The sequence below is a fragment of the Nothobranchius furzeri genome, chromosome 6, assembly GCF_043380555.1.
Source record: "Nothobranchius furzeri strain GRZ-AD chromosome 6, NfurGRZ-RIMD1, whole genome shotgun sequence".
Taxonomy (NCBI): Eukaryota; Metazoa; Chordata; class Actinopteri; order Cyprinodontiformes; family Nothobranchiidae; genus Nothobranchius; species Nothobranchius furzeri.
This window is the reverse complement of record NC_091746.1, coordinates 7,595,982-7,622,279: the sequence shown is the minus strand read 5'-3', so window position 1 is coordinate 7,622,279 and position 26,298 is coordinate 7,595,982.

Sequence of the window (26,298 nt, the reverse complement as noted above, 5' to 3'; positions counted from 1 at the left end):
ACCCAGAATTATGTTGCACGAAGCACAATTTCACATCATTCTGGGTCCATTTGTGTGAAAACTAGGTCCAATCAGGCTGAAACGTTACAGGAAGGTAGAATCTATTGAGTTGTAAGTGATCTGAACGTTTCATGATGATCACACATTCCTATAGGGGGTCAAACCATGTCCCAAAGGTCACCGGGCTTGGTGTCACTTTAAAGAAGTAGTCCAGTTACACCTTTGTGGGCTTATAACTTGGCTTCTGAATATCCTAGAGAGGTCAGGTTTGTTTTAGAGTACTCCAATTAACAGCCCCTACAACCACAAAAAGGAATGGAGCCATTAGCACGTATGGTTTTTAAATGGCACCCAGAATTATGTTGCACGAAGCACAATTTCACATCATTCTGGGTCCATTTGTGTGAAAACAAGGTCCAATCAGGCTGAAACGTTACAGGAAGGTAGAATCTATTGAGTTGTAAGTGATCTGAATGTTTCATGATGATAGCACTTTCCTAAGGGGGTCAAACCATGTCCCAAAGGTCACCGGATCTGGTGTCAATTTAAAGAAGTAGTCCAGTTACACATTTGTGGGCTTATAACTTGGCTTCTGAATGTCCTAGCGAGATCAGGTTTGTTTTAGTGTACTCCAATCAACAGCCCCTACAACCACAAAAAGGAATGGAGCCATTAGCACTTATGGTTTGTAAATGGCACCCAGAATTATGTTGCACGAAGCACAATTTCACATCATTCTGGGTTCATTTGTGTGAAAACAAGGTCCAATCAGGCTGAAACGTTACAAGAAGGTAGAATCTATTGAGTTGTAAGTGATCTGAACGTTTCATGATGATCACACATTCCTATAGTGGGTCAAACCATGTCCCAAAGGTCACCGGGCTTGGTGTCACTTTAAAGAAGTAGTCCAGTTACACCTTTGTGGGCTTATAACTTGGCTTCTGAATATCCTAGAGAGGTCAGGTTTGTTTTAGAGTACTCCAATTAACAGCCCCTACAACCACAAAAAGGAATGGAGCCATTAGCACTTATGGTTTTTAAATGGCACCCAGAATTATGTTGCACGAAGCACAATTTCACATCATTCTGGGTCCATTTGTGTGAAAACAAGGTCCAGTCAGGCTGAAACGTTACAAGAAGGTAGATTATATTGAGTTGTAAGTGATCTGAACGTTACATGATGATCGCACATTCCTATAGGGGGTAAAACCATGTCCCAAAGGTCACCTGGCCTGGTGTCACTTTAAAGAAGTAGTCCAGTTACACATTTGTGGGCTTATAACTTGGCTTCTGCATGTCCTAGAGAGATCAGGTTTGTTTTAGTGTACTCTAATCAACAGCCCCTACAACCACAAAAAGGAATGGAGTCATTAGCACTTATGGTTTTTAAATGCCACCCAGAATTATGTTGCACAAAGCACAATTTCACATCATTCTGGGTTCATTTGTGTGAAAACAAGGTCCAATCAGGCAGAAACGTTACAGGAAGGTAGAATCTATTGAGTTGTAAGTGATCTGAACGTTTCATGATGATAGCACTTTCCTAAGGGGGTCAAACCATGTCCCAAAGGTCACCGGATCTGGTGTCAATTTAAAGAAGTAGTCCAGTTACACCTTTGTAGGCTTATAACTTGTCTTCTGAATGTCCTAGAGAGATCAGGTTTGTTTTAGTGTACTCCAATCAACAGCCCCTACAACCACAAAAAGGAATGGAGTCATTAGCACTTATGGTTTGTAAATGGCACCCAGAATTATGTTGCACGAAGCACAATTTCACATCATTCTGGGTCCATTTGTGTGAAAACTAGGTCCAATCAGGCTGAAACGTTACAGGAAGGTAGAATCTATTGAGTTGTAAGTGATCTGAACGTTTCATGATGATAGCACTGTCCTAAGGGGGTCAAACCATGTCCCAAACGTCACCGGATTTGGTGTCAATTTAAAGAAGTAGTCCAGTTACACATTTGTGGGCTTATAACTTGGCTTCTGAATGTCCTAGAGAGATCAGGTTTGTTTTAGTGTACTCCAATCAACAGCCCCTACAACCACAAAAAGGAATGGAGTCATTAGCACTTATGGTTTGTAAATGGCACCCAGAATTATGTTGCAGGAAGCACAATTTCACATCATTCTGGGTCCATTTGTGTGAAAACTAGGTCCAATCAGGCTGAAACGTTACAGGAAGGTAGAATCTATTGAGTTGTAAATGATCTGAACGTTTCATGATGATCACACATTCCTAAGGGGGTCAAACCATGTCCCAAAGGTCACCGGGCTTGGTGTCACTTTAAAGAAGTAGTCCAGTTACACCTTTGTGGGCTTATAACTTGGCTTCTGAATATCCTAGAGAGGTCAGGTTTGTTTTAGAGTACTCCAATTAACAGCCCCTACAACCACAAAAAGGAATGGAGCCATTAGCACGTATGGTTTTTAAATGGCACCCAGAATTATGTTGCACGAAGCACAATTTCACATCATTCTGGGTCCATTTGTGTGAAAACAAGGTCCAATCAGGCTGAAACGTTACAGGAAGGTAGAATCTATTGAGTTGTAAGTGATCTGAAGGTTTCATGATGATAGCACTTTCCTAAGGGGGTCAAACCATGTCCCAAAGGTCACCGGATCTGGTGTCATTTTAAAGAAGTAGTCCAGTTACACATTTGTGGGCTTATAACTTGGCTTCTGAATGTCCTAGCGAGATCAGGTTTGTTTTAGTGTACTCCAATCAACAGCCCCTACAACCACAAAAAGGAATGGAGCCATTAGCACTTATGGTTTGTAAATGGCACCCAGAATTATGTTGCACGAAGCACAATTTCACATCATTCTGGGTTCATTTGTGTGAAAACAAGGTCCAATCAGGCTGAAACGTTACAAGAAGGTAGAATCTATTGAGTTGTAAGTGATCTGAACGTTTCATGATGATCACACATTCCTATAGTGGGTCAAACCATGTCCCAAAGGTCACCGGGCTTGGTGTCACTTTAAAGAAGTAGTCCAGTTACACCTTTGTGGGCTTATAACTTGGCTTCTGAATATCCTAGAGAGGTCAGGTTTGTTTTAGAGTACTCCAATTAACAGCCCCTACAACCACAAAAAGGAATGGAGCCATTAGCACTTATGGTTTTTAAATGGCACCCAGAATTATGTTGCACGAAGCACAATTTCACATCATTCTGGGTCCATTTGTGTGAAAACAAGGTCCAGTCAGGCTGAAACGTTACAAGAAGGTAGAATATATTGAGTTGTAAGTGATCTGAACGTTACATGATGATCTCACATTCCTATAGGGGGTAAAACCATGTCCCAAAGGTCACCAGGCCTGGTGTCACTTTAAAGAAGTAGTCCAGTTACACATTTGTGGGCTTATAACTTGGCTTCTGCATGTCCTAGAGAGATCAGGTTTGTTTTAGTGTACTCTAATCAACAGCCCCTACAACCACAAAAAGGAATAGAGTCATTAGCACTTATGGTTTTTAAATGCCACCCAGAATTATGTTGCACAAAGCACAATTTCACATCATTCTGGGTTCATTTGTGTGAAAACAAGGTCCAATCAGGCAGAAACGTTACAGGAAGGTAGAATCTATTGAGTTGTAAGTGATCTGAACATTTCATGATGATAGCACTTTCCTAAGGGGGTCAAACCATGTCCCAAAGGTCACCGGATCTGGTGTCAATTTAAAGAAGCAGTCCAGTTACACCTTTGTAGGCTTATAACTTGGCTTCTGAATGTCCTAGAGAGATCAGGTTTGTTTTAGTGTACTCCAATCAACAGCCCCTACAACCACAAAAAGGAATGGAGTCATTAGCACTTATGGTTTTTAAATGGCACCCAGAATTATGTTGCACGAAACACAATTTTACATCATTCTGGGTTCATTTGTGTAAAAACAAGGTCCAATCAGGCTGAAACGTTACAAGAAGGTAGAATCTATTGAGTTGTAAGTGATCTGAACGTTTCATGATGATCGCACATTCCTATAGGGGGTCAAACCATGTCCCAAAGGTCACCAGGCCTGGTGTCACTTTAACGAAGTAGTCCAGGTATACATTTGTGGGCTTATAACTTGGCTTCTGAATGTCCTAGAGAGATCAGGTTTGTTTTAGTGTACTCCAATCAACAGCCCCTACAACCACAAAAAGGAATGGAGTCATTAGCACTTATGGTTTGTAAATGGCACCCAGAATTATGTTGCACGAAGCACAATTTCACATCATTCTGGGTCCATTTGTGTGAAAACAAGGTCCAATCAGGCTGAAACGTTACAGGAAGGTAGAATCTATTGAGTTGTAAGTGAGCTGAACGTTTCATGATGATAGCACTTTCCTAAGGGGGTCAAACCATGTCCCAAACGTCACCGGATCTGGTGTCAATTTAAAGAAGTAGTCCAGTTACACATTTGTGGGCTTATAACTTGGCTTCTGAATGTCCTAGAGAGATCAGGTTTGTTTTAGTGTACTCCAATCAACAGCCCCTACAACCACAAAAAGGAATGGAGTCATTAGCACTTATGGTTTGTAAATGGCACCCAGAATTATGTTGCACGAAGCACAATTTCACATCATTCTGGGTCCATTTGTGTGAAAACAAGGTCCAATCAGGCTGAAACGTTACAGGAAGGTAGAATCTATTGAGTTGTAAGTGATCTGAACGTTTCATGATGATAGTTCCTAAGGGGGTCAAACCATGTCCCAAACGTCACCGGATCTGGTGTCAATTTAAAGAAGTAGTCCAGTTACACATTTGTGGGCTTATAACTTGGCTTCTGAATGTCCTAGAGAGATCAGGTTTGTTTTAGTGTACTCCAATCAACAGCCCCTACAACCACAAAAAGGAATGGAGTCATTAGCACTTATGGTTTGTAAATGGCACCCAGAATTATGTTGCACGAAGCACAATTTCACATCATTCTGGGTCCATTTGTGTGAAAACAAGGTCCAATCAGGCTGAAACGTTACAAGAAGGTAGAATCTATTGAGTTGTAAGTGATCTGAACGTTTCATGATGATCACACATTCCTATAGGGGGTCAAACCATGTCCCAAAGGTCACCGGGCTTGGTGTCACTTTAAAGAAGTAGTCCAGTTACACCTTTGTGGGCTTATAACTTGGCTTCTGAATATCCTAGAGAGGTCAGGTTTGTTTTAGAGTACTCCAATTAACAGCCCCTACAACCACAAAAAGGAATGGAGCCATTAGCACTTATGGTTTTTAAATGGCACCCAGAATTATGTTGCACGAAGCACAATTTCACATCATTCTGGGTCCATTTGTGTGAAAACAAGGTCCAATCAGGCTGAAACGTTACAAGAAGGTAGAATATATTGAGTTGTAAGTGATCTGAACGTTACATGATGATTGCACATTCCTATAGGGGGTAAAACCATGTCCCAAAGGTCACCAGGCCTGGTGTCACTTTGAAGAAGTAGTCCAGTTACACATTTGTGGGCTTATAACTTGGCTTCTGCATGTCCTAGAGAGATCAGGTTTGTTTTAGTGTACTCTAATCAACAGCCCCTACAACCACAAAAAGGAATGGAGTCATTAGCACTTATGGTTTTTAAATGCCACCCAGAATTATGTTGCACAAAGCACAATTTCACATCATTCTGGGTTCATTTGTGTGAAAACAAGGTCCAATCAGGCAGAAACGTTACAGGAAGGTAGAATCTATTGAGTTGTAAGTGATCTGAACGTTTCATGATGATAGCACTTTCCTAAGGGGGTCAAACCATGTCCCAAAGGTCACCGGATCTGGTGTCAATTTAAAGAAGCTGTCCAGTTACACCTTTGTGGGCTTATAACTTGGCTTCTGAATGTCCTAGAGAGATCAGGTTTGTTTTAGTGTACTCCAATCAACAGCCCCTACAACCACAAAAAGGAATGGAGTCATTAGCACTTATGGTTTTTAAATGGCACCCAGAATTATGTTGCACGAAACACAATTTTACATCATTCTGGGTTCATTTGTGTAAAAACAAGGTCCAATCAGGCTGAAACGTTACAAGAAGGTAGAATCTATTGAGTTGTAAGTGATCTGAACGTTTCATGATGATCGCACATTCCTATAGGGGGTCAAACCATGTCCCAAAGGTCACCAGGCCTGGTGTCACTTTAACGAAGTAGTCCAGGTATACATTTGTGGGCTTAAAACTTGGCTTCTGAATGTCCTATAGAGATCAGGTTTGTTTTAGTGTACTCTAATCAACAGCCCCTACAACCACAAAAAGGAATGGAGTCATTAGCACTTATGGTTTGTAAATGGCACCCAGAATTATGTTGCACGAAGCACAATTTCACATCATTCTGGGTCCATTTGTGTGAAAACTAGGTCCAATCAGGCTGAAACGTTACAGGAAGGTAGAATCTATTGAGTTGTAAGTGATCTGAACGTTTCATGATGATCACACATTCCTATAGGGGGTCAAACCATGTCCCAAAGGTCACCGGGCTTGGTGTCACTTTAAAGAAGTAGTCCAGTTACACTTTTGTGGGCTTATAACTTGGCTTCAGAATATCCTAGAGAGGTCAGGTTTGTTTTAGAGTACTCCAATTAACAGCCCCTACAACCACAAAAAGGAATGGAGCCATTAGCACTTATGGTTTTTAAATGGCACCCAGAATTATGTTGCACGAAGCACAATTTCACATCATTCTGGGTCCATTTGTGTGAAAACAAGGTCCAATCAGGCTGAAACGTTACAGGAAGGTAGAATCTATTGAGTTGTAAGTGATCTGAAGGTTTCATGATGATAGCACTTTCCTAAGGGGGTCAAACCATGTCCCAAAGGTCACCGGATCTGGTGTCAATTTAAAGAAGTAGTCCAGTTACACATTTGTGGGCTTATAACTTGGCTTCTGAATGTCCTAGCGAGATCAGGTTTGTTTTAGTGTACTCCAATCAACAGCCCCTACAACGACAAAAAGGAATGGAGCCCTTAGCACTTATGGTTTGTAAATGGCACCCAGAATTATGTTGCACGAAGCACAATTTCACATCATTCTGGGTTCATTTGTGTGAAAACAAGGTCCAATCAGGCTGAAACGTTACAAGAAGGTAGAATCTATTGAGTTGTAAGTGATCTGAACGTTTCATGATGATCACACATTCCTATAGTGGGTCAAACCATGTCCCAAAGGTCACCGGGCTTGGTGTCACTTTAAAGAAGTAGTCCAGTTACACCTTTGTGGGCTTATAACTTGGCTTCTGAATATCCTAGAGAGGTCAGGTTTGTTTTAGAGTACTCCAATTAACAGCCCCTACAACCACAAAAAGGAATGGAGCCATTAGCACTTATGGTTTTTAAATGGCACCCAGAATTATGTTGCACGAAGCACAATTTCACATCATTCTGGGTCCATTTGTGTGAAAACAAGGTCCAGTCAGGCTGAAACGTTACAGGAAGGTAGAATCTATTGAGTTGTAAGTGATCTGAACGTTTCATGATGATAGCACTTTCCTAAGGGGGTCAAACCATGTCCCAAAGGTCACCGGATCTGGTGTCAATTTAAAGAAGCAGTCCAGTTACACCTTTGTAGGCTTATAACTTGGCTTCTGAATGTCCTAGAGAGATCAGGTTTGTTTTAGTGTACTCCAATCAACAGCCCCTACAACCACAAAAAGGAATGGAGTCATTAGCACTTATGGTTTTTAAATGGCACCCAGAATTATGTTGCACGAAACACAATTTTACATCATTCTGGGTTCATTTGTGTAAAAACAAGGTCCAATCAGGCTGAAACGTTACAAGAAGGTAGAATCTATTGAGTTGTAAGTGATCTGAACGTTTCATGATGATCGCACATTCCTATAGGGGGTCAAACCATGTCCCAAAGGTCACCAGGCCTGGTGTCACTTTAACGAAGTAGTCCAGGTATACATTTGTGGGCTTATAACTTGGCTTCTGAATGTCCTAGAGAGATCAGGTTTGTTTTAGTGTACTCCAATCAACAGCCCCTACAACCACAAAAAGGAATGGAGTCATTAGCACTTATGGTTTGTAAATGGCACCCAGAATTATGTTGCACGAAGCACAATTTCACATCATTCTGGGTCCATTTGTGTGAAAACAAGGTCCAATCAGGCTGAAACGTTACAGGAAGGTAGAATCTATTGAGTTGTAAGTGAGCTGAACGTTTCATGATGATAGCACTTTCCTAAGGGGGTCAAACCATGTCCCAAACGTCACCGGATCTGGTGTCAATTTAAAGAAGTAGTCCAGTTACACATTTGTGGGCTTATAACTTGGCTTCTGAATGTCCTAGAGAGATCAGGTTTGTTTTAGTGTACTCCAATCAACAGCCCCTACAACCACAAAAAGGAATGGAGTCATTAGCACTTATGGTTTGTAAATGGCACCCAGAATTATGTTGCACGAAGCACAATTTCACATCATTCTGGGTCCATTTGTGTGAAAACAAGGTCCAATCAGGCTGAAACGTTACAGGAAGGTAGAATCTATTGAGTTGTAAGTGATCTGAACGTTTCATGATGATAGTTCCTAAGGGGGTCAAACCATGTCCCAAACGTCACCGGATCTGGTGTCAATTTAAAGAAGTAGTCCAGTTACACATTTGTGGGCTTATAACTTGGCTTCTGAATGTCCTAGAGAGATCAGGTTTGTTTTAGTGTACTCCAATCAACAGCCCCTACAACCACAAAAAGGAATGGAGTCATTAGCACTTATGGTTTGTAAATGGCACCCAGAATTATGTTGCACGAAGCACAATTTCACATCATTCTGGGTCCATTTGTGTGAAAACAAGGTCCAATCAGGCTGAAACGTTACAAGAAGGTAGAATCTATTGAGTTGTAAGTGATCTGAACGTTTCATGATGATCACACATTCCTATAGGGGGTCAAACCATGTCCCAAAGGTCACCGGGCTTGGTGTCACTTTAAAGAAGTAGTCCAGTTACACATTTGTGGGCTTATAACTTGGCTTCTGAATATCCTAGAGAGGTCAGGTTTGTTTTAGAGTACTCCAATTAACAGCCCCTACAACCACAAAAAGAAATGGAGCCATTAGCACTTATGGTTTTTAAATGGCACCCAGAATTATGTTGCACGAAGCACAATTTCACATCATTCTGGGTCCATTTGTGTGAAAACAAGGTCCAATCAGGCTGAAACGTTACAAGAAGGTAGAATATATTGAGTTGTAAGTGATCTGAACGTTACATGATGATTGCACATTCCTATAGGGGGTAAAACCATGTCCCAAAGGTCACCAGGCCTGGTGTCACTTTAAAGAAGTAGTCCAGTTACACATTTGTGGGCTTATAACTTGGCTTCTGCATGTCCTAGAGAGATCAGGTTTGTTTTAGTGTACTCTAATCAACAGCCCCTACAACCACAAAAAGGAATGGAGTCATTAGCACTTATGGTTTTTAAATGCCACCCAGAATTATTTTGCACAAAGCACAATTTCACATCATTCTGGGTTCATTTGTGTGAAAACAAGGTCCAATCAGGCAGAAACGTTACAGGAAGGTAGAATCTATTGAGTTGTAAGTGATCTGAACATTTCATGATGATAGCACTTTCCTAAGGGGGTCAAACCATGTCCCAAAGGTCACCGGATCTGGTGTCAATTTAAAGAAGCTGTCCAGTTACACCTTTGTGGGCTTATAACTTGGCTTCTGAATGTCCTAGAGAGATCAGGTTTGTTTTAGTGTACTCCAATCAACAGCCCCTACAACCACAAAAAGGAATGGAGTCATTAGCACTTATGGTTTTTAAATGGCACCCAGAATTATGTTGCACGAAACACAATTTTACATCATTCTGGGTTCATTTGTGTAAAAACAAGGTCCAATCAGGCTGAAACGTTACAAGAAGGTAGAATCTATTGAGTTGTAAGTGATCTGAACGTTTCATGATGATCGCACATTCCTATAGGGGGTCAAACCATGTCCCAAAGGTCACCAGGCCTGGTGTCACTTTAACGAAGTAGTCCAGGTATACATTTGTGGGCTTATAACTTGGCTTCTGAATGTCCTAGAGAGATCAGGTTTGTTTTAGTGTACTCTAATCAACAGCCCCTACAACCACAAAAAGGAATGGAGTCATTAGCACTATGGTTTGTAAATGGCACCCAGAATTATGTTGCACGAAGCACAATTTCACATCATTCTGGGTCCATTTGTGTGAAAACTAGGTCCAATCAGGCTGAAACGTTACAGGAAGGTAGAATCTATTGAGTTGTAAGTGATCTGAACGTTTCATGATGATCACACATTCCTATAGGGGGTCAAACCATGTCCCAAAGGTCACCGGGCTTGGTGTCACTTTAAAGAAGTAGTCCAGTTACACTTTTGTGGGCTTATAACTTGGCTTCAGAATATCCTAGAGAGGTCAGGTTTGTTTTAGAGTACTCCAATTAACAGCCCCTACAACCACAAAAAGGAATGGAGCCATTAGCACTTATGGTTTTTAAATGGCACCCAGAATTATGTTGCACGAAGCACAATTTCACATCATTCTGGGTCCATTTGTGTGAAAACAAGGTCCAATCAGGCTGAAACGTTACAGGAAGGTAGAATCTATTGAGTTGTAAGTGATCTGAAGGTTTCATGATGATAGCACTTTCCTAAGGGGGTCAAACCATGTCCCAAAGGTCACCGGATCTGGTGTCAATTTAAAGAAGTAGTCCAGTTACACATTTGTGGGCTTATAACTTGGCTTCTGAATGTCCTAGCGAGATCAGGTTTGTTTTAGTGTACTCCAATCAACAGCCCCTACAACGACAAAAAGGAATGGAGCCCTTAGCACTTATGGTTTGTAAATGGCACCCAGAATTATGTTGCACGAAGCACAATTTCACATCATTCTGGGTTCATTTGTGTGAAAACAAGGTCCAATCAGGCTGAAACGTTACAAGAAGGTAGAATCTATTGAGTTGTAAGTGATCTGAACGTTTCATGATGATCACACATTCCTATAGGGGGTCAAACCATGTCCCAAAGGTCACCGGGCTTGGTGTCACTTTAAAGAAGTAGTCCAGTTACACCTTTGTGGGCTTATAACTTGGCTTCTGAATATCCTAGAGAGGTCAGGTTTGTTTTAGAGTACTCCAATTAACAGCCCCTACAACCACAAAAAGGAATGGAGCCATTAGCACTTATGGTTTTTAAATGGCACCCAGAATTATGTTGCACGAAGCACAATTTCACATCATTCTGGGTCCATTTGTGTGAAAACAAGGTCCAATCAGGCTGAAACGTTACAAGAAGGTTGAATATATTGAGTTGTAAGTGATCTGAACGTTACATGATGATCGCACATTCCTATAGGGGGTAAAACCATGTCCCAAAGGTCACCAGGCCTGGTGTCACTTTAAATAAGTAGTCCAGGTATACATTTGTGGGCTTATAACTTGGCTTCTGCATGTCCTAGAGAGATCAGGTTTGTTTTAGTGTACTCTAATCAACAGCCCCTACAACCACAAAAAGGAATGGAGTCATTAGCACTTATGGTTTTTAAATGCCACCCAGAATTATGTTGCACAAAGCACAATTTCACATCATTCTGGGTTCATTTGTGTGAAAACAAGGTCCAATCAGGCAGAAACGTTACAGGAAGGTAGAATCTATTGAGTTGTAAGTGATCTGAACGTTTCATGATGATAGCACTTTCCTAAGGGGGTCAAACCATGTCCCAAAGGTCACCGGATCTGGTGTCAATTTAAAGAAGCAGTCCAGTTACACCTTTGTGGGCTTATAACTTGGCTTCTGAATGTCCTAGAGAGATCAGGTTTGTTTTAGTGTACTCCAATCAACAGCCCCTACAACCACAAAAAGGAATGGAGTCATAAGCACTTATGGTTTTTAAATGGCACCCAGAATTATGTTGCACGAAACACAATTTTACATCATTCTGGGTTCATTTGTGTAAAAACAAGGTCCAATCAGGCTGAAACGTTACAAGAAGGTAGAATCTATTGAGTTGTAAGTGATCTGAACGTTTCATGATGATCGCACATTCCTATAGGGGGTCAAACCATGTCCCAAAGGTCACCAGGCCTGGTGTCACTTTAAAGAAGTAGTCCAGGTATACATTTGTGGGCTTATAACTTGGCTTCTGAATGTCCTAGAGAGATCAGGTTTGTTTTAGTGTACTCCAATCAACAGCCCCTACAACCACAAAAAGGAATGGAGTCATTAGCACTTATGGTTTGTAAATGGCACCCAGAATTATGTTGCACGAAGCACAATTTCACATCATTCTGGGTCCATTTGTGTGAAAACAAGGTCCAATCAGGCTGAAACGTTACAGGAAGGTAGAATCTATTGAGTTGTAAGTGATCTGAACGTTTCATGATGATAGCACTTTCCTAAGGGGGTCAAACCATGTCCCAAACGTCCCCGGATCTGGTGTCAATTTAAAGAAGTAGTCCAGTTACACATTTGTGGGCTTATAACTTGGCTTCTGAATGTCCTAGAGAGATCACGTTTGTTTTAGTGTACTCCAATCAACAGCCCCTACAACCACAAAAAGGAATGGAGTCATTAGCACTTATGGTTTGTAAATGGCACCCAGAATTATGTTGCACGAAGCACAATTTCACATCATTCTGGGTCCATTTGTGTGAAAACTAGGTCCTATCAGGCTGAAACGTTACAGGAAGGTAGAATCTATTGAGTTGTAAGTGATCTGAACGTTTCATGATGATAGCACTTTCCTAAGGGGGTCAAACCATGTCCCAAACGTCACCGGATCTGGTGTCAATTTAAAGAAGTAGTCCAGTTACACATTTGTGGGCTTATAACTTGGCTTCTGAATGTCCTAGAGAGATCAGGTTTGTTTTAGTGTACTCCAATCAACAGCCCCTACAACCACAAAAAGGAATGGAGTCATTAGCACTTATGGTTTGTAAATGGCACCCAGAATTATGTTGCACGAAGCACAATTTCACATCATTCTGGGTCCATTTGTGTGAAAACAAGGTCCAATCAGGCTGAAACGTTACAAGAAGGTAGAATCGATTGAGTTGTAAGTGATCTGAACGTTTCATGATGATCACACATTCTTATAGGGGGTCAAACCATGTCCCAAAGGTCACCGGGCTTGGTGTCACTTTAAAGAAGTAGTCCAGTTACACCTTTGTGGGCTTATAACTTGGCTTCTGAATATCCTAGAGAGGTCAGGTTTGTTTTAGAGTACTCCAATTAACAGCCCCTACAACCACAAAAAGGAATGGAGCCATTAGCACTTATGGTTTTTAAATGGCACCCAGAATTATGTTGCACGAAGCACAATTTCACATCATTCTGGGTCCATTTGTGTGAAAACAAGGTCCAATCAGGCTGAAACGTTACAAGAAGGTAGAATCTATTGAGTTATAAGTGATCTGAACGTTTCATGATGATCGCACATTCCTATAGGGGGTAAAACCATGTCCCAAAGGTCACCAGGCCTGGTGTCACTTTAAAGAAGTAGTCCAGTTACACATTTGTGGGCTTATAACTTGGCTTCTGAATGTCCTAGAGAGATCAGGTTTGTTTTAGTGTACTCCAGTCAACAGCCCCTACAACCACAAAAAGGAATGGAGTCATTAGCACTTATGGTTTGTAAATTGCACCCAGAATGATGTTGCACTAAGCACAATTTCACATCATTCTGGGTCCATTTGTGTGAAAACAAGGTCCAATCAGGCTGAAACGTTACAAGAAGGTAGAATCTATTGAGTTGTAAGTGATCTGAATGTTTCATGATGATCGCACATTCCGATAAGGGGTCAAACCATGTCCCAAAGGTCACCGGATCTGGTGTCAATTTAAAGTAGTCCAGTTACACATTTGTGGGCTTATAACTTGGCTTCTGCATGTCCTAGAGAGATCAGGTTTGTTTTAGTGTACTCCAATCAACAGCCCCTACAACCACAAAAAGGAATGGAGTCATTAGCACTTATGGTTTTTAAATGGCACCCAGAATTATGTTGCACGAAGCACAATTTCACATCATTCTGGGTTCATTTGTGTGAAAACAAGGTCCAATCAGGCAGAAACGTTACAGGAAGGTAGAATCTATTGGGTTGTAAGTGATCTGAACGTTTCATGATGATAGCACTTTCCTAAGGGGGTCAAACCATGTCCCAAAGGTCACCGGATCTGGTGTCAATTTAAAGAAGCAGTCCAGGTACACCTTTGTGGGCTTATAACTTGGCTTCTGAATGTCCTAGAGAGATCAGGTTTGTTTCAGTGTACTCCAATCAACAGCCCCTACAACCACAAAAAGGAATGGAGTCATTAGCACTTATGGTTTTTAAATGGCACCCAGAATTAAGTTGCACGAAGCACAATTTTACATCATTCTGGGTTCATTTGTGTAAAAACAAGGTCCAATCAGGCTGAAACGTTACAAGAAGGTAGAATCTATTGAGTAGTAAGTGATTCTAACGTTTCATGATGATCGCACATTCCTATAGGGGGTCAAACCATGTCCCAAAGGTCACCAGGCCTGGTGTCACTTTAACGAAGTAGTCCAGGTATACATTTGTGGGCTTATAACTTGGCTTCTGAATGTCCTAGAGGGATCAGGTTTGTTTTAGTGTACTCCAATCAACAGCCCCTACAACCACAAAAAGGAATGGAGCCATTAGCACTTATGGTTTTTAAATGGCACCCAGAATTATGTTGCACGAAGCACAATTTCACATCATTCTGGGTCCGTTTGTGTGAAAACAAGGTCCAATCAGGCTGAAACGTTACAAGAAGGTAGAATCTATTGAGTTGTAAGTGATCTGAACGTTTCATGATGATCGCACATTCCTATAGGGGGTAAAACCATGTCCCAAAGGTCACCAGGCCTGGTGTCACTTTAAAGAAGTAGTCCAGTTACACATTTGTGGGCTTATAACTTGGCTTCTGAATGTCCTAGAGAGATCAGGTTTGTTTTAGTGTACCCCAATCAACAGCCCCTACAACCACAAAAAGGAATGGAGTCATTAGCACTTATGGTTTGTAAATGGCACCCAGAATGATGTTGCACTAAGCACAATTTCACATCATTCTGGGTCCATTTGTGTGAAAACAAGGTCCAATCAGGCTGAAACGTTACAAGAAGGTAGAATCTATTGAGTTGTAAGTGATCTGACTGTTTCATGATGATCACACATTCCTATAAGGGGTCAAACCATGTCCCAAAGGTCACCGGATCTGGTGTCAATTTAAAGTAGTCCAGTTACACATTTGTGGGCTTATAACTTGGCTTCTGCATGTCCTAGAGAGATCAGGTTTGTTTTAGTGTACTCCAATCAACAGCCCCTACAACCACAAAAAGGAATGGAGTCATTAGCACTTATGGTTTTTAAATGCCACCCAGAATTATGTTGCACGAAGCACAATTTCACATCATTCTGGGTTAATTTGTGTGAAAACAAGGTCCAATCAGGCAGAAACGTTACAGGAAGGTAGAATCTATTGAGTTGTAAGTGATCTGAACGTTTCGTGATGATAGCACTTTCCTAAGGGGGTCAAACCATGCCCCAAAGGTCACCGGATCTGGTGTCAATTTAAAGAAGCAGTCCAGTTACACCTTTGTGGGCTTATAACTTGGCTTCTGAATGTCCTAGAGAGATCAGGTTTGTTTTAGTGTACTCCAATCAACAGCCCCTACAACCACAAAAAGGAATGGAGTCATTAGCACTTATGGTTTGTAAATGGCACCCAGAATTATGTTGCACGAAGCACAATTTCACATCATTCTGGGTCCATTTGTGTGAAAACAAGGTCCAATCAGGCTGAAACGTTACAGGAAGGTAGAATCTATTGAGTTGTAAGTGATTTGAACGTTTCATGATGATAACACTTTCCTATAGGGGGTCAAACCATGTCCCAAACGTCTTCAGATCTGGTGTCAATTTAAAGAAGTAGTCCAGTTACACATTTGTGGGCTTATAACTTGGCTTCTGAATGTCCTAGAGAGATCAGGTTTGTTTTAGTGTACTCCAATCAACAGCCCCTACAACCACAAAAAGGAATGGAGTCATTAGCACTTATGGTTTGTAAATGGCACCCAGAATTATGTTGCACGAAGCACAATTTCACATCATTCTGGGTCCATTTGTGTGAAAACAAGGTCCAATCAGGCTGAAACGTTACAAGAAGGTAGAATCTATTGAGTTGTAAGTGATCTGAACGTTTCATGATGATTACACATTCCTAAAGGGGGTCAAACCATGTCCCAAAGGTCACCGGATCTGGTGTCAATTTAAAGAAGCAGTCCAGTTACACCTTTGTGGGCTTATAACTTGGCTTCTGAATGTCCTAGAGAGATCAGGTTTGTTTTAGTGTACTCCAATCAACAGCCCCTACAACCACAAAAAGGAATGGAGTCATTAGCACTTATGGTTTGTAAATGGCACCCAGAATTATGTTGCACGAAGCACAATTTCACATCATTCTGGGTCCATTTGTGTGAAAACAAGGTCCAATCAGGCTGAAACGTTACAGGAAGGTAGAATCTATTGAGTTGTAAGTGATCTGAACGTTTCATGATGATAGCACTTTCCTAAGGGGGTCAAACCATGTCCCAAACGTCACCGGATCTGGTGTCAATTTAAAGAAGTTGTCCAGTTACACATTTGTGGGCTTATAACTTGGCTTCTGAATGTCCTAGAGAGATCAGGTTTGTTTTAGTGTACTCCAATCAACAGCCCCTACAACCACAAAAGGAATGGAGTCATTAGCACTTATGGTTTGTAAATGGCACCCAGAATTATGTTGCACGAAGCACAATTTCACATCATTCTGGGTCCATTTGTGTGAAAACAAGGTCCAATCAGGCTGAAACGTTACAAGAAGGTAGAATCTATTGAGTTGTAAGTGATCTGAACGTTTCATGATGATTACACATTCCTAAAGGGGGTCAAACCATGTCCCAAAGGTCACCGGGCTTGGTGTCACTTTAAAGAAGTAGTCCAGTTACACCTTTGTGGGCTTATTACTTGGCTTCTGAATATCCTAGAGAGGTCAGGTTTGTTTTAGAGTACTCCAATTAACAGCCCCTACAACCACAAAAAGGAATGGAGCCATTAGCACTTGTGGTTTTTAAATGGCACCCAGAATTATGTTGCACGAAGCTCAATTTCACATCATTCTGGGTCCATTTGTGTGAAAACAAGGTCCAATCAGGCTGAAACGTTACAAGAAGGTAGAATCTATTGAGTTGTAAGTGATCTGAACGTTTCATGATGATCGCACATTCCTATAGGGGGTAAAACCATGTCCCAAAAGTCACCAGGTCTGGTGTCACTTTAAAGAAGTAGTCCAGTTACACATTTGTGGGCTTATAACTTGGCTTCTGAATGTCCTAGAGAGATCAGGTTTGTTTAAGTGTACTCCAATCAACAGCCCCTACAACCACAAAAAGGAATGGAGTCATTAGCACTTATGGTTTGTAAATGGCACCCAGAATTATGTTGCACGAAGCACAATTTCACATCATTCTGGGTCCATTTGTGTGAAAACAAGGTCCAATCAGGCTGAAACGTTACAAGAAGGTAGAATCTATTGAGTTGTAAGTGATCTGAATGTTTCATGATGATCGCACATTCCTATAAGGGGTCAAACCACGTCCCAAAGGTCACCGGATCTGGTGTCAATTTAAAGAAGTAGTCCAGTTACACATTTGTGGGCTTATAACTTGGCTTCTGAATGTCCTAGAGAGATCAGGTTTATTTTAGTGTACTCCAATTAACAGCCCCTACAACCACAAAAAGGAATGGAGCCATTAGCACTTATGGTTTTTAAAAGGCACCCAGAATTATGTTGCACGAAGCACAATTTTACATCATTCTGGGTTCATTTGTGTGAAAACAAGGTCCAATCAGGCAGAAACGTTACAGGAAGGTAGAATCTATTGAGTTGTAAGGGATCTGAACGTTTCATGATGATAGCACTTTCCTAAGGGGGTCAAACCATGTCCCAAAGGTCACCGGATCTGGTGTCAATTTAAAGAAGTAGTCCAGTTACACCTTTGTGGCCTTATAACTTTGCTTCTGAATGTCCTAGAGAGATCAGGTTTGTTTTAGTGTACTCCAATCAACAGCCCATACAACCACAAAAAGGAATGGTGTCATTAGCACTTATGGTTTTTAAATGGCACCCAGAATTATGTTGCACGAAGCACAATTTCACATCATTCTGTGTTCATTTGTGTGAAAACAAGGTCCAATCAGGCAGAAACGTTACAGGAAGGTAGAATCTATTGGGTTGTAAGTGATCTGAACGTTTCATGATGATAGCACTTTCCTAAGGGGGTCAAACCATGTCCCAAAGGTCACCGGATCTGGTGTCAATTTAAAGAAGCAGTCCAGGTACACCTTTGTGGGCTTATAACTTGGCTTCTGAATGTCCTAGAGAGATCAGGTTTGTTTCAGTGTACTCCAATCAACAGCCCCTACAACCACAAAAAGGAATGGAGTCATTAGCACTTATGGTTTTTAAATGGCACCCAGAATTAAGTTGCACGAAGCACAATTTTACATCATTCTGGGTTCATTTGTGTAAAAACAAGGTCCAATCAGGCTGAAACGTTACAAGAAGGTAGAATCTATTGAGTAGTAAGTGATTCTAACATTTCATGATGATCGCACATTCCTATAGGGGGTCAAACCATGTCCCAAAGGTCACCAGGCCTGGTGTCACTTTAACGAAGTAGTCCAGGTAAACATTTGTGGGCTTATAACTTGGCTTCTGAATGTCCTAGAGGGATCAGGTTTGTTTTAGTGTACTCCAATCAACAGCCCCTACAACCACAAAAAGGAATGGAGCCATTAGCACTTATGGTTTTTAAATGGCACCCAGAATTATGTTGCACGAAGCACAATTTCACATCATTCTGGGTCCATTTGTGTGAAAACAAGGTCCAATCAGGCTGAAACGTTACAAGAAGGTAGAATCTATTGAGTTGTAAGTGATCTGAACGTTTCATGATGATCGCACATTCCTATAGGGGGTAAAACCATGTCCCAAAGGTCACCAGGCCTGGTGTCACTTTAAAGAAGTAGTCCAGTTACACATTTGTGGGCTTATAACTTGGCTTCTGAATGTCCTAGAGAGATCAGGTTTGTTTTAGTGTACCCCAATCAACAGCCCCTACAACCACAAAAAGGAATGGAGTCATTAGCACTTATGGTTTGTAAATGGCACCCAGAATGATGTTGCACGAAGCACAATTTCACATCATTCTGGGTCCATTTGTGTGAAAACAAGGTCCAATCAGGCTGAAACGTTACAAGAAGGTAGAATCTATTGAGTTGTAAGTGATCTGACTGTTTCATGATGATCACACATTCCTATAAGGGGTCAAACCATGTCCCAAAGGTCACCGGATCTGGTGTCAATTTAAAGTAGTCCAGTTACACATTTGTGGGCTTATAACTTGGCTTCTGCATGTCCTAGAGAGATCAGGTTTGTTTTAGTGTACTCCAATCAACAGCCCCTACAACCACAAAAAGGAATGGAGTCATTAGCACTTATGGTTTTTAAATGCCACCCAGAATTATGTTGCACGAAGCACAATTTCACATCATTCTGGGTTAATTTGTGTGAAAACAAGGTCCAATCAGGCAGAAACGTTACAGGAAGGTAGAATCTATTGAGTTGTAAGTGATCTGAACGTTTCGTGATGATAGCACTTTCCTAAGGGGGTCAAACCATGTCCCAAAGGTCACCGGATCTGGTGTCAATTTAAAGAAGCAGTCCAGTTACACCTTTGTGGGCTTATAACTTGGCTTCTGAATGTCCTAGAGAGATCAGGTTTGTTTTAGTGTACTCCAATCAACAGCCCCTACAACCACAAAAAGGAATGGAGTCATTAGCACTTATGGTTTGTAAATGGCACCCAGAATTATGTTGCACGAAGCACAATTTCACATCATTCTGGGTCCATTTGTGTGAAAACAAGGTCCAATCAGGCTGAAACGTTACAGGAAGGTAGAATCTATTGAGTTGTAAGTGATTTGAACGTTTCATGATGATAGCACTTTCCTAAGGGGGTCAAACCATGTCCCAAACGTCACCGGATCTGGTGTCAATTTAAAGAAGTAGTCCAGTTACACATTTGTGGGCTTATAACTTGGCTTCTGAATGTCCTAGAGAGATCAGGTTTGTTTTAGTGTACTCCAATCAACAGCCCCTACAACCACAAAAAGGAATAGAGTCATTAGCACTTATGGTTTGTAAATAGCACCCAGAATTATGTTGCACGAAGCACAATTTCACATCATTCTGGGTCCATTTGTGTGAAAACAAGGTCCAATCAGGCTGAAACGTTACAAGAAGGTAGAATCTATTGAGTTGTAAGTGATCTGAACGTTTCATGATGATTACACATTCCTAAAGGGGGTCAAACCATGTCCCAAACGTCACCGGATCTGGTGTCAATTTAAAGAAGCAGTCCAGTTACACCTTTGTGGGCTTATAACTTGGCTTCTGAATGTCCTAGAGAGATCAGGTTTGTTTTAGTGTACTCCAATCAACAGCCCCTACAACCACAAAAAGGAATGGAGTCATTAGCACTTATGGTTTGTAAATGGCACCCAGAATTATGTTGCACGAAGCACAATTTCACATCATTCTGGGTCCATTTGTGTGAAAACAAGGTCCAATCAGGCTGAAACGTTACAGGAAGGTAGAATCTATTGAGTTGTAAGTGATCTGAACGTTTCATGATGATAGCACTTTCCTAAGGGGGTAAAACCATGTCCCAAACGTCACCGGATCTGGTGTCAATTTAAAGAAGTAGTCCAGTTACACATTTGTGGGCTTATAACTTGGCTTCTGAATGTCCTAGAGAGATCAGGTTTGTTTTAGTGTACTCCAATCAACAGCCCCTACAACCACAAAAAGGAATGGAGTCATTAGCACTTATGGTTTGTAAATGGCACCCAGAATTATGTTGCACGAAGCACAATTTCACATCATTCTGGGTCCATTTGTGTGAAAACAAGGTCCAATCAGGCTGAAACGTTACAAGAAGGTAGAATCTATTGAGTTGTAAGTGATCTGAACGTTTCATGATGATTACACATTCCTAAAGGGGGTCAAACCATGTCCCAAAGGTCACCGGGCTTGGTGTCACTTTAAAGAAGTAGTCCAGTTACACCTTTGTGGGCTTATTACTTGGCTTCTGAATATCCTAGAGAGGTCAGGTTTGTTTTAGAGTACTCCAATTAACAGCCCCTACACCCACAAAAAGGAATGGAGCCATTAGCACTTGTGGTTTTTAAATGGCACCCAGAATTATGTTGCACGAAGCACAATTTCACATCATTCTGGGTCCATTTGTGTGAAAACAAGGTCCAATCAGGCTGAAACGTTACAAGAAGGTAGAATCTATTGAGTTGTAAGTGATCTGAACGTTTCATGATGATCGCACATTCCTATAGGGGGTAAAACCATGTCCCAAAAGTCACCAGGTCTGGTGTCACTTTAAAGAAGTAGTCCAGTTACACATTTGTGGGCTTATAACTTGGCTTCTGAATGTCCTAGAGAGATCAGGTTTGTTTAAGTGTACTCCAATCAACAGCCCCTACAACCACAAAAAGGAATGGAGTCATTAGCACTTATGGTTTGTAAATGGCACCCAGAATTATGTTGCACGAAGCACAATTTCACATCATTCTGGGTCCATTTGTGTGAAAACAAGGTCCAATCAGGCTGAAACGTTACAAGAAGGTAGAATCTATTGAGTTGTAAGTGATCTGAATGTTTCATGATGATCGCACATTCCTATAAGGGGTCAAACCACGTCCCAAAGGTCACCGGATCCGGTGTCAATTTAAAGAAGTAGTCCAGTTACACATTTGTGGGCTTATAACTTGGCTTCTGAATATCCTAGAGAGGTCAGGTTTGTTTTATAGTACTCCAATTAACAGCCCCTACAACCACAAAAAGGAATGGAGCCATTAGCACTTATGGTTTTTAAATGGCACCCAGAATTATGTTGCACGAAGCACAATTTCACATCATTCTGGGTCCATTTGTGTGAAAACAAGGTCCAATCAGGCTGAAACGTTACAAGAAGGTAGAATATATTGAGTTGTAAGTGATCTGAACGTTTCATGATGATCGCACATTCCTATAGGGGGTAAAACCATGTCCCAAAGGTCACCAGTCCTGGTGTCACTTTAAAGAAGTAGTCCAGTTACACATTTGTGGGCTTATAACTTGGCTTCTGAATGTCCTAGAGAGATCAGGTTTGTTTTACTGTACTCCAATCAACAGCCCCTACAACCACAAAAAGGAATGGAGTCATTAGCACTTATGGTTTGTAAATGGCACCCAGAATTATGTTGCACTAAGCACAATTTCACATCATTCTGGGTCCATTTGTGTGAAAACAAGGTCCAATCAGGCTGAAACGTTACAAGAAGGTAGAATCTATTGAGTTGTAAGTGATCTGAATGTTTCATGATGATCGCACATTCCTATAAGGGGTCAAACCATGTCCCAAAGGTCACCGGATCTGGTGTCAATTTAAAGAAGTAGTCCAGTTACACCTTTGTGGGCTTAGAACTTGGCTTCTGCATGTCCTAGAGTGATCAGGTTTGTTTTAGTGTACTCCAATCAACAGCCCCTACAACCACAAAAAGGAATGGAGTCATTAGCACTTATGGTTTTTAAATGGCACCCAGAATTATGTTGCACGAAGCACAATTTCACATCATTCTGCGTTCATTTGTGTGAAAACAAGGTCCAATCAGGCAGAAACGTTACAGGAAGGTAGAATCTATTGAGTTGTAAGTGATCTGAACGTTTCATGATGACAGCACTTTCCTAAGGGGGTCAAACCATGTCCCAAAGGTCACCGGATCTGGTGTCAATTTAAAGAAGTAGTCCAGTTACACCTTTGTGGGCTTATAACTTGGCTACTGAATATCCTAGAGAGGTCAGGTTTGTTTTAGAGTACTCCAATCAACAGCCCCTACAACCACAAAAAGGAATGGAGTCATTAGCACTTATGGTTTTTAAATGCCACCCAGAATTATGTTGCACGAAGCACAATTTCACATCATTCTGGGTTCATTTGTGTGAAAACAAGGTCCAATCAGGCAGAAACGTTACAGGAAGGTAGAATCTATTGAGTTGTAAGTGATCTGAACGTTTCATGATGATAGCACTTTCCTAAGGGGGTCAAACCATGTCCCAAATGTCACCGGATCTGGTGTCAATTTAAAGAAGTAGTCCAGTTACACCTTTGTGGGCTTATAACTTGGCTACTGAATATCCTAGAGAGGTCAGGTTTGTTTTAGAGTACTCCAAGTAACAGCCCCCCATTACCACAAAAAGGAATGGAGTCATTAGCACTTATGGTTTTTAAATGGCACCCAGAATTATGTTGCACGAAGCACAATTTCACATCATTCTGGGTTCATTTGTGTGAAAACAAGGTCCAATCAGGCTGAAACGTTACAAGAAGGTAGAATCTATTGAGTTGTAAGTGATCTGAACGTTTCATGATGATCGCACATTCCTATAGGGGGTCAAACCATGTCCCAAAGGTCACCAGGCCTGGTGTCACTTTAAAGAAGTAGTCCAGTTACACATTTGTGGGCTTATAACTTGGCTTCTGAATGTCCTAGAGAGATCAGGTTTATTTTAGTGTACTCCAATTAACAGCCCCTACAACCACAAAAAGGGATGGAGCCATTAGCACTTATGGTTTTTAAATGGCACCCAGAATTATGTTGCACGAAGCACAATTTCACATCATTCTGGGTTCATTTGTGTGAAAACAAGGTCCAATCAGGCTGAAACATTACAGGAAGGTAGAATCTACTGAGTTGTAAGTGATCTGAACGTTTCATGATGATCGCACATTCCTAAGGGGGTCAAACCATGTCCCAAACGTCACCGGATCCGGTGTCAATTTAAAGAAGTAGTCCAGTTACACATTTGTGGGCTTATAACTTGGCTTCTGAATGTCCTAGAGGGATCAGGTTTTTTTTAGTGTACTCCAATCAACAGCCCCTACAACCACAAAAAGGAATGGAGTCATTAGCACTTATGGTTTGTAAATGGCACCCAGAATTATGTTGCACGAAGCACAATTTGACATCATTCTGGGTTCATTTGTGTGAAAACAAGGTCCAATCAGGCAGAAACGTTACAGGAAGGTAGAATCTATTGAGTTGTAAGTGATCTGAACGTTTCATGATGATAGCACTTTCCTAAGGGGGTCAAACCATGTCCCAAAGGTCACCGGATCTGGTGTCAATTTAAAGAAGCAGTCCAGTTACACCACTGTGGGCTTATAACTTGGCTTCTGAATGTACTAGAGAGATCAGGTTTGTTTTAGTGTACTCCAATCAACGGCCCCTACAACCACAAAAAGGAATGGAGTCATTAGCACTTATGGTTTGTAAATGGCACCCAGAATTATGTTGCACGAAGCACAATTTCACATCATTCTGGGTCCATTTGTGTGAAAACAAGGTCCAATCAGGCTGAAACGTTACAGGAAGGTAGAATCTATTGAGTTGTAAGTGATCTGAACGTTTCATGATGATAGCACTGTCCTAAGGGGGTCAAACCATGTCCCAAACGTCACCGGATCTGGTGTCAATTTAAAGAAGTAGTCCAGTTACACATTTGTGGGCTTATAACTTGGCTTCTGAATGTCCTAGAGAGATCAGGTTTTTTTTAGTGTACTCCAATCAACAGCCCCTACAACCACAAAAAGGAATGGAGTCATTAGCACTTATGGTTTGTAAATGGCACCCAGAATTATGTTGCACGAAGCACAATTTCACATCATTCTGGGTCCATTTGTGTGAAAACAAGGTCCAATCAGGCTGAAACGTTACAAGAAGGTAGAATCTATTGAGTTGTAAGTGATCTGAACGTTTCATGATGATTACACATTCCTATAGGGGGTCAAACCATGTCCCAAAGGTCACCGGGCTTCGTGTCACTTTAAAGAAGTAGTCCAGTTACACCTTTGTGGGCTTATAACTTGGCTTCTGAATATCCTAGAGAGGTCAGGTTTGTTTTAGAGTACTCCAATTAACAGCCCCTACAACCACAAAAAGGAATGGAGCCATTAGCACTTATGGTTTTTAAATGGCACGCAGAATTATGTTGCACGAAGCACAATTTCACATCATTCTGGGTCCATTTGTGTGAAAACAAGGTCCAATCAGGCTGAAACGTTACAAGAAGGTAGAATCTATTGAGTTGTAAGTGATATGAACGTTTCATGATGATCGCACATTCCTATAGGGGGTAAAACCATGTCCCAAAGGTCACCAGGCCTGGTGTCACTTTAAAGAAGTAGTCCAGTTACACATTTGTGGGCTTATAACTTGGCTTCTGCATGTCCTAGAGAGATCAGGTTTGTTTTAGTGTACTCCAATCAACAGCCCCTACAATCACAAAAAGGAATGGAGTCATTAGCACTTATGGTTTGTAAATGGCACCCAGAATTATGTTGCACGAAGCACAATTTCACATCATTCTGGGTTCATTTGTGTGAAAACAAGGTCCAATCAGGCTGAAACGTTACAAGAAGGTAGAATCTATTGAGTTGTAAGTGATCTGAACGTTTCATGATGATAGCACTTTCCTAAGGGGGTCAAACCATGTCCCAAAGGTCACCGGATCTGGTGTCAATTTAAAGAAGTAGTCCAGTTACACCTTTGTGGGCTTATAACTTTGCTTCTGAATGTCCTAGAGAGATCAGGTTTTTTTAGTGTACTCCAATCAACAGCCCCTACAACCACAAAAAGGAATGGTGTCATTAGCACTTATGGTTTTTGAATGGCACCCAGAATTATGTTGCACGAAGCACAATTTCACATCATTCTGGGTTCATTTGTGTGAAAACAAGGTCCAATCAGGCAGAAACGTTACAGGAAGGTAGAATCTATTGAGTTGTACGTGATCTGAACGTTTCATGATGATAGCACTTTCCTAAGGGGGTCAAACCATGTCCCAAAGGTCACCGGATCTGGTATCAACTTAAAAAAGTAGTCCAGTTACATCTTTGTGGACTTATAACTTGGCTTCTGAATATCCTAGAGAGATCAGGTTTGTTTTAGAGTACTCCAATTAACAGCCCCCATTACCACAAAAAGGAATGGAGTCATTAGCACTTATGGTTTTTAAATGGCACCCAGAATTATGTTGCACGAAGCACAATTTCACATCATTCTGGGTTCATTTGTGTGAAAACAAGGTCCAATCAGGCTGAAACGTTACAAGAAGGTAGAATCTATTGAGTTGTAAGTGATCGGAACGTTTCATGATGATCGCACATTCCTATAGGGGGTCAAACCATGTCCCAAA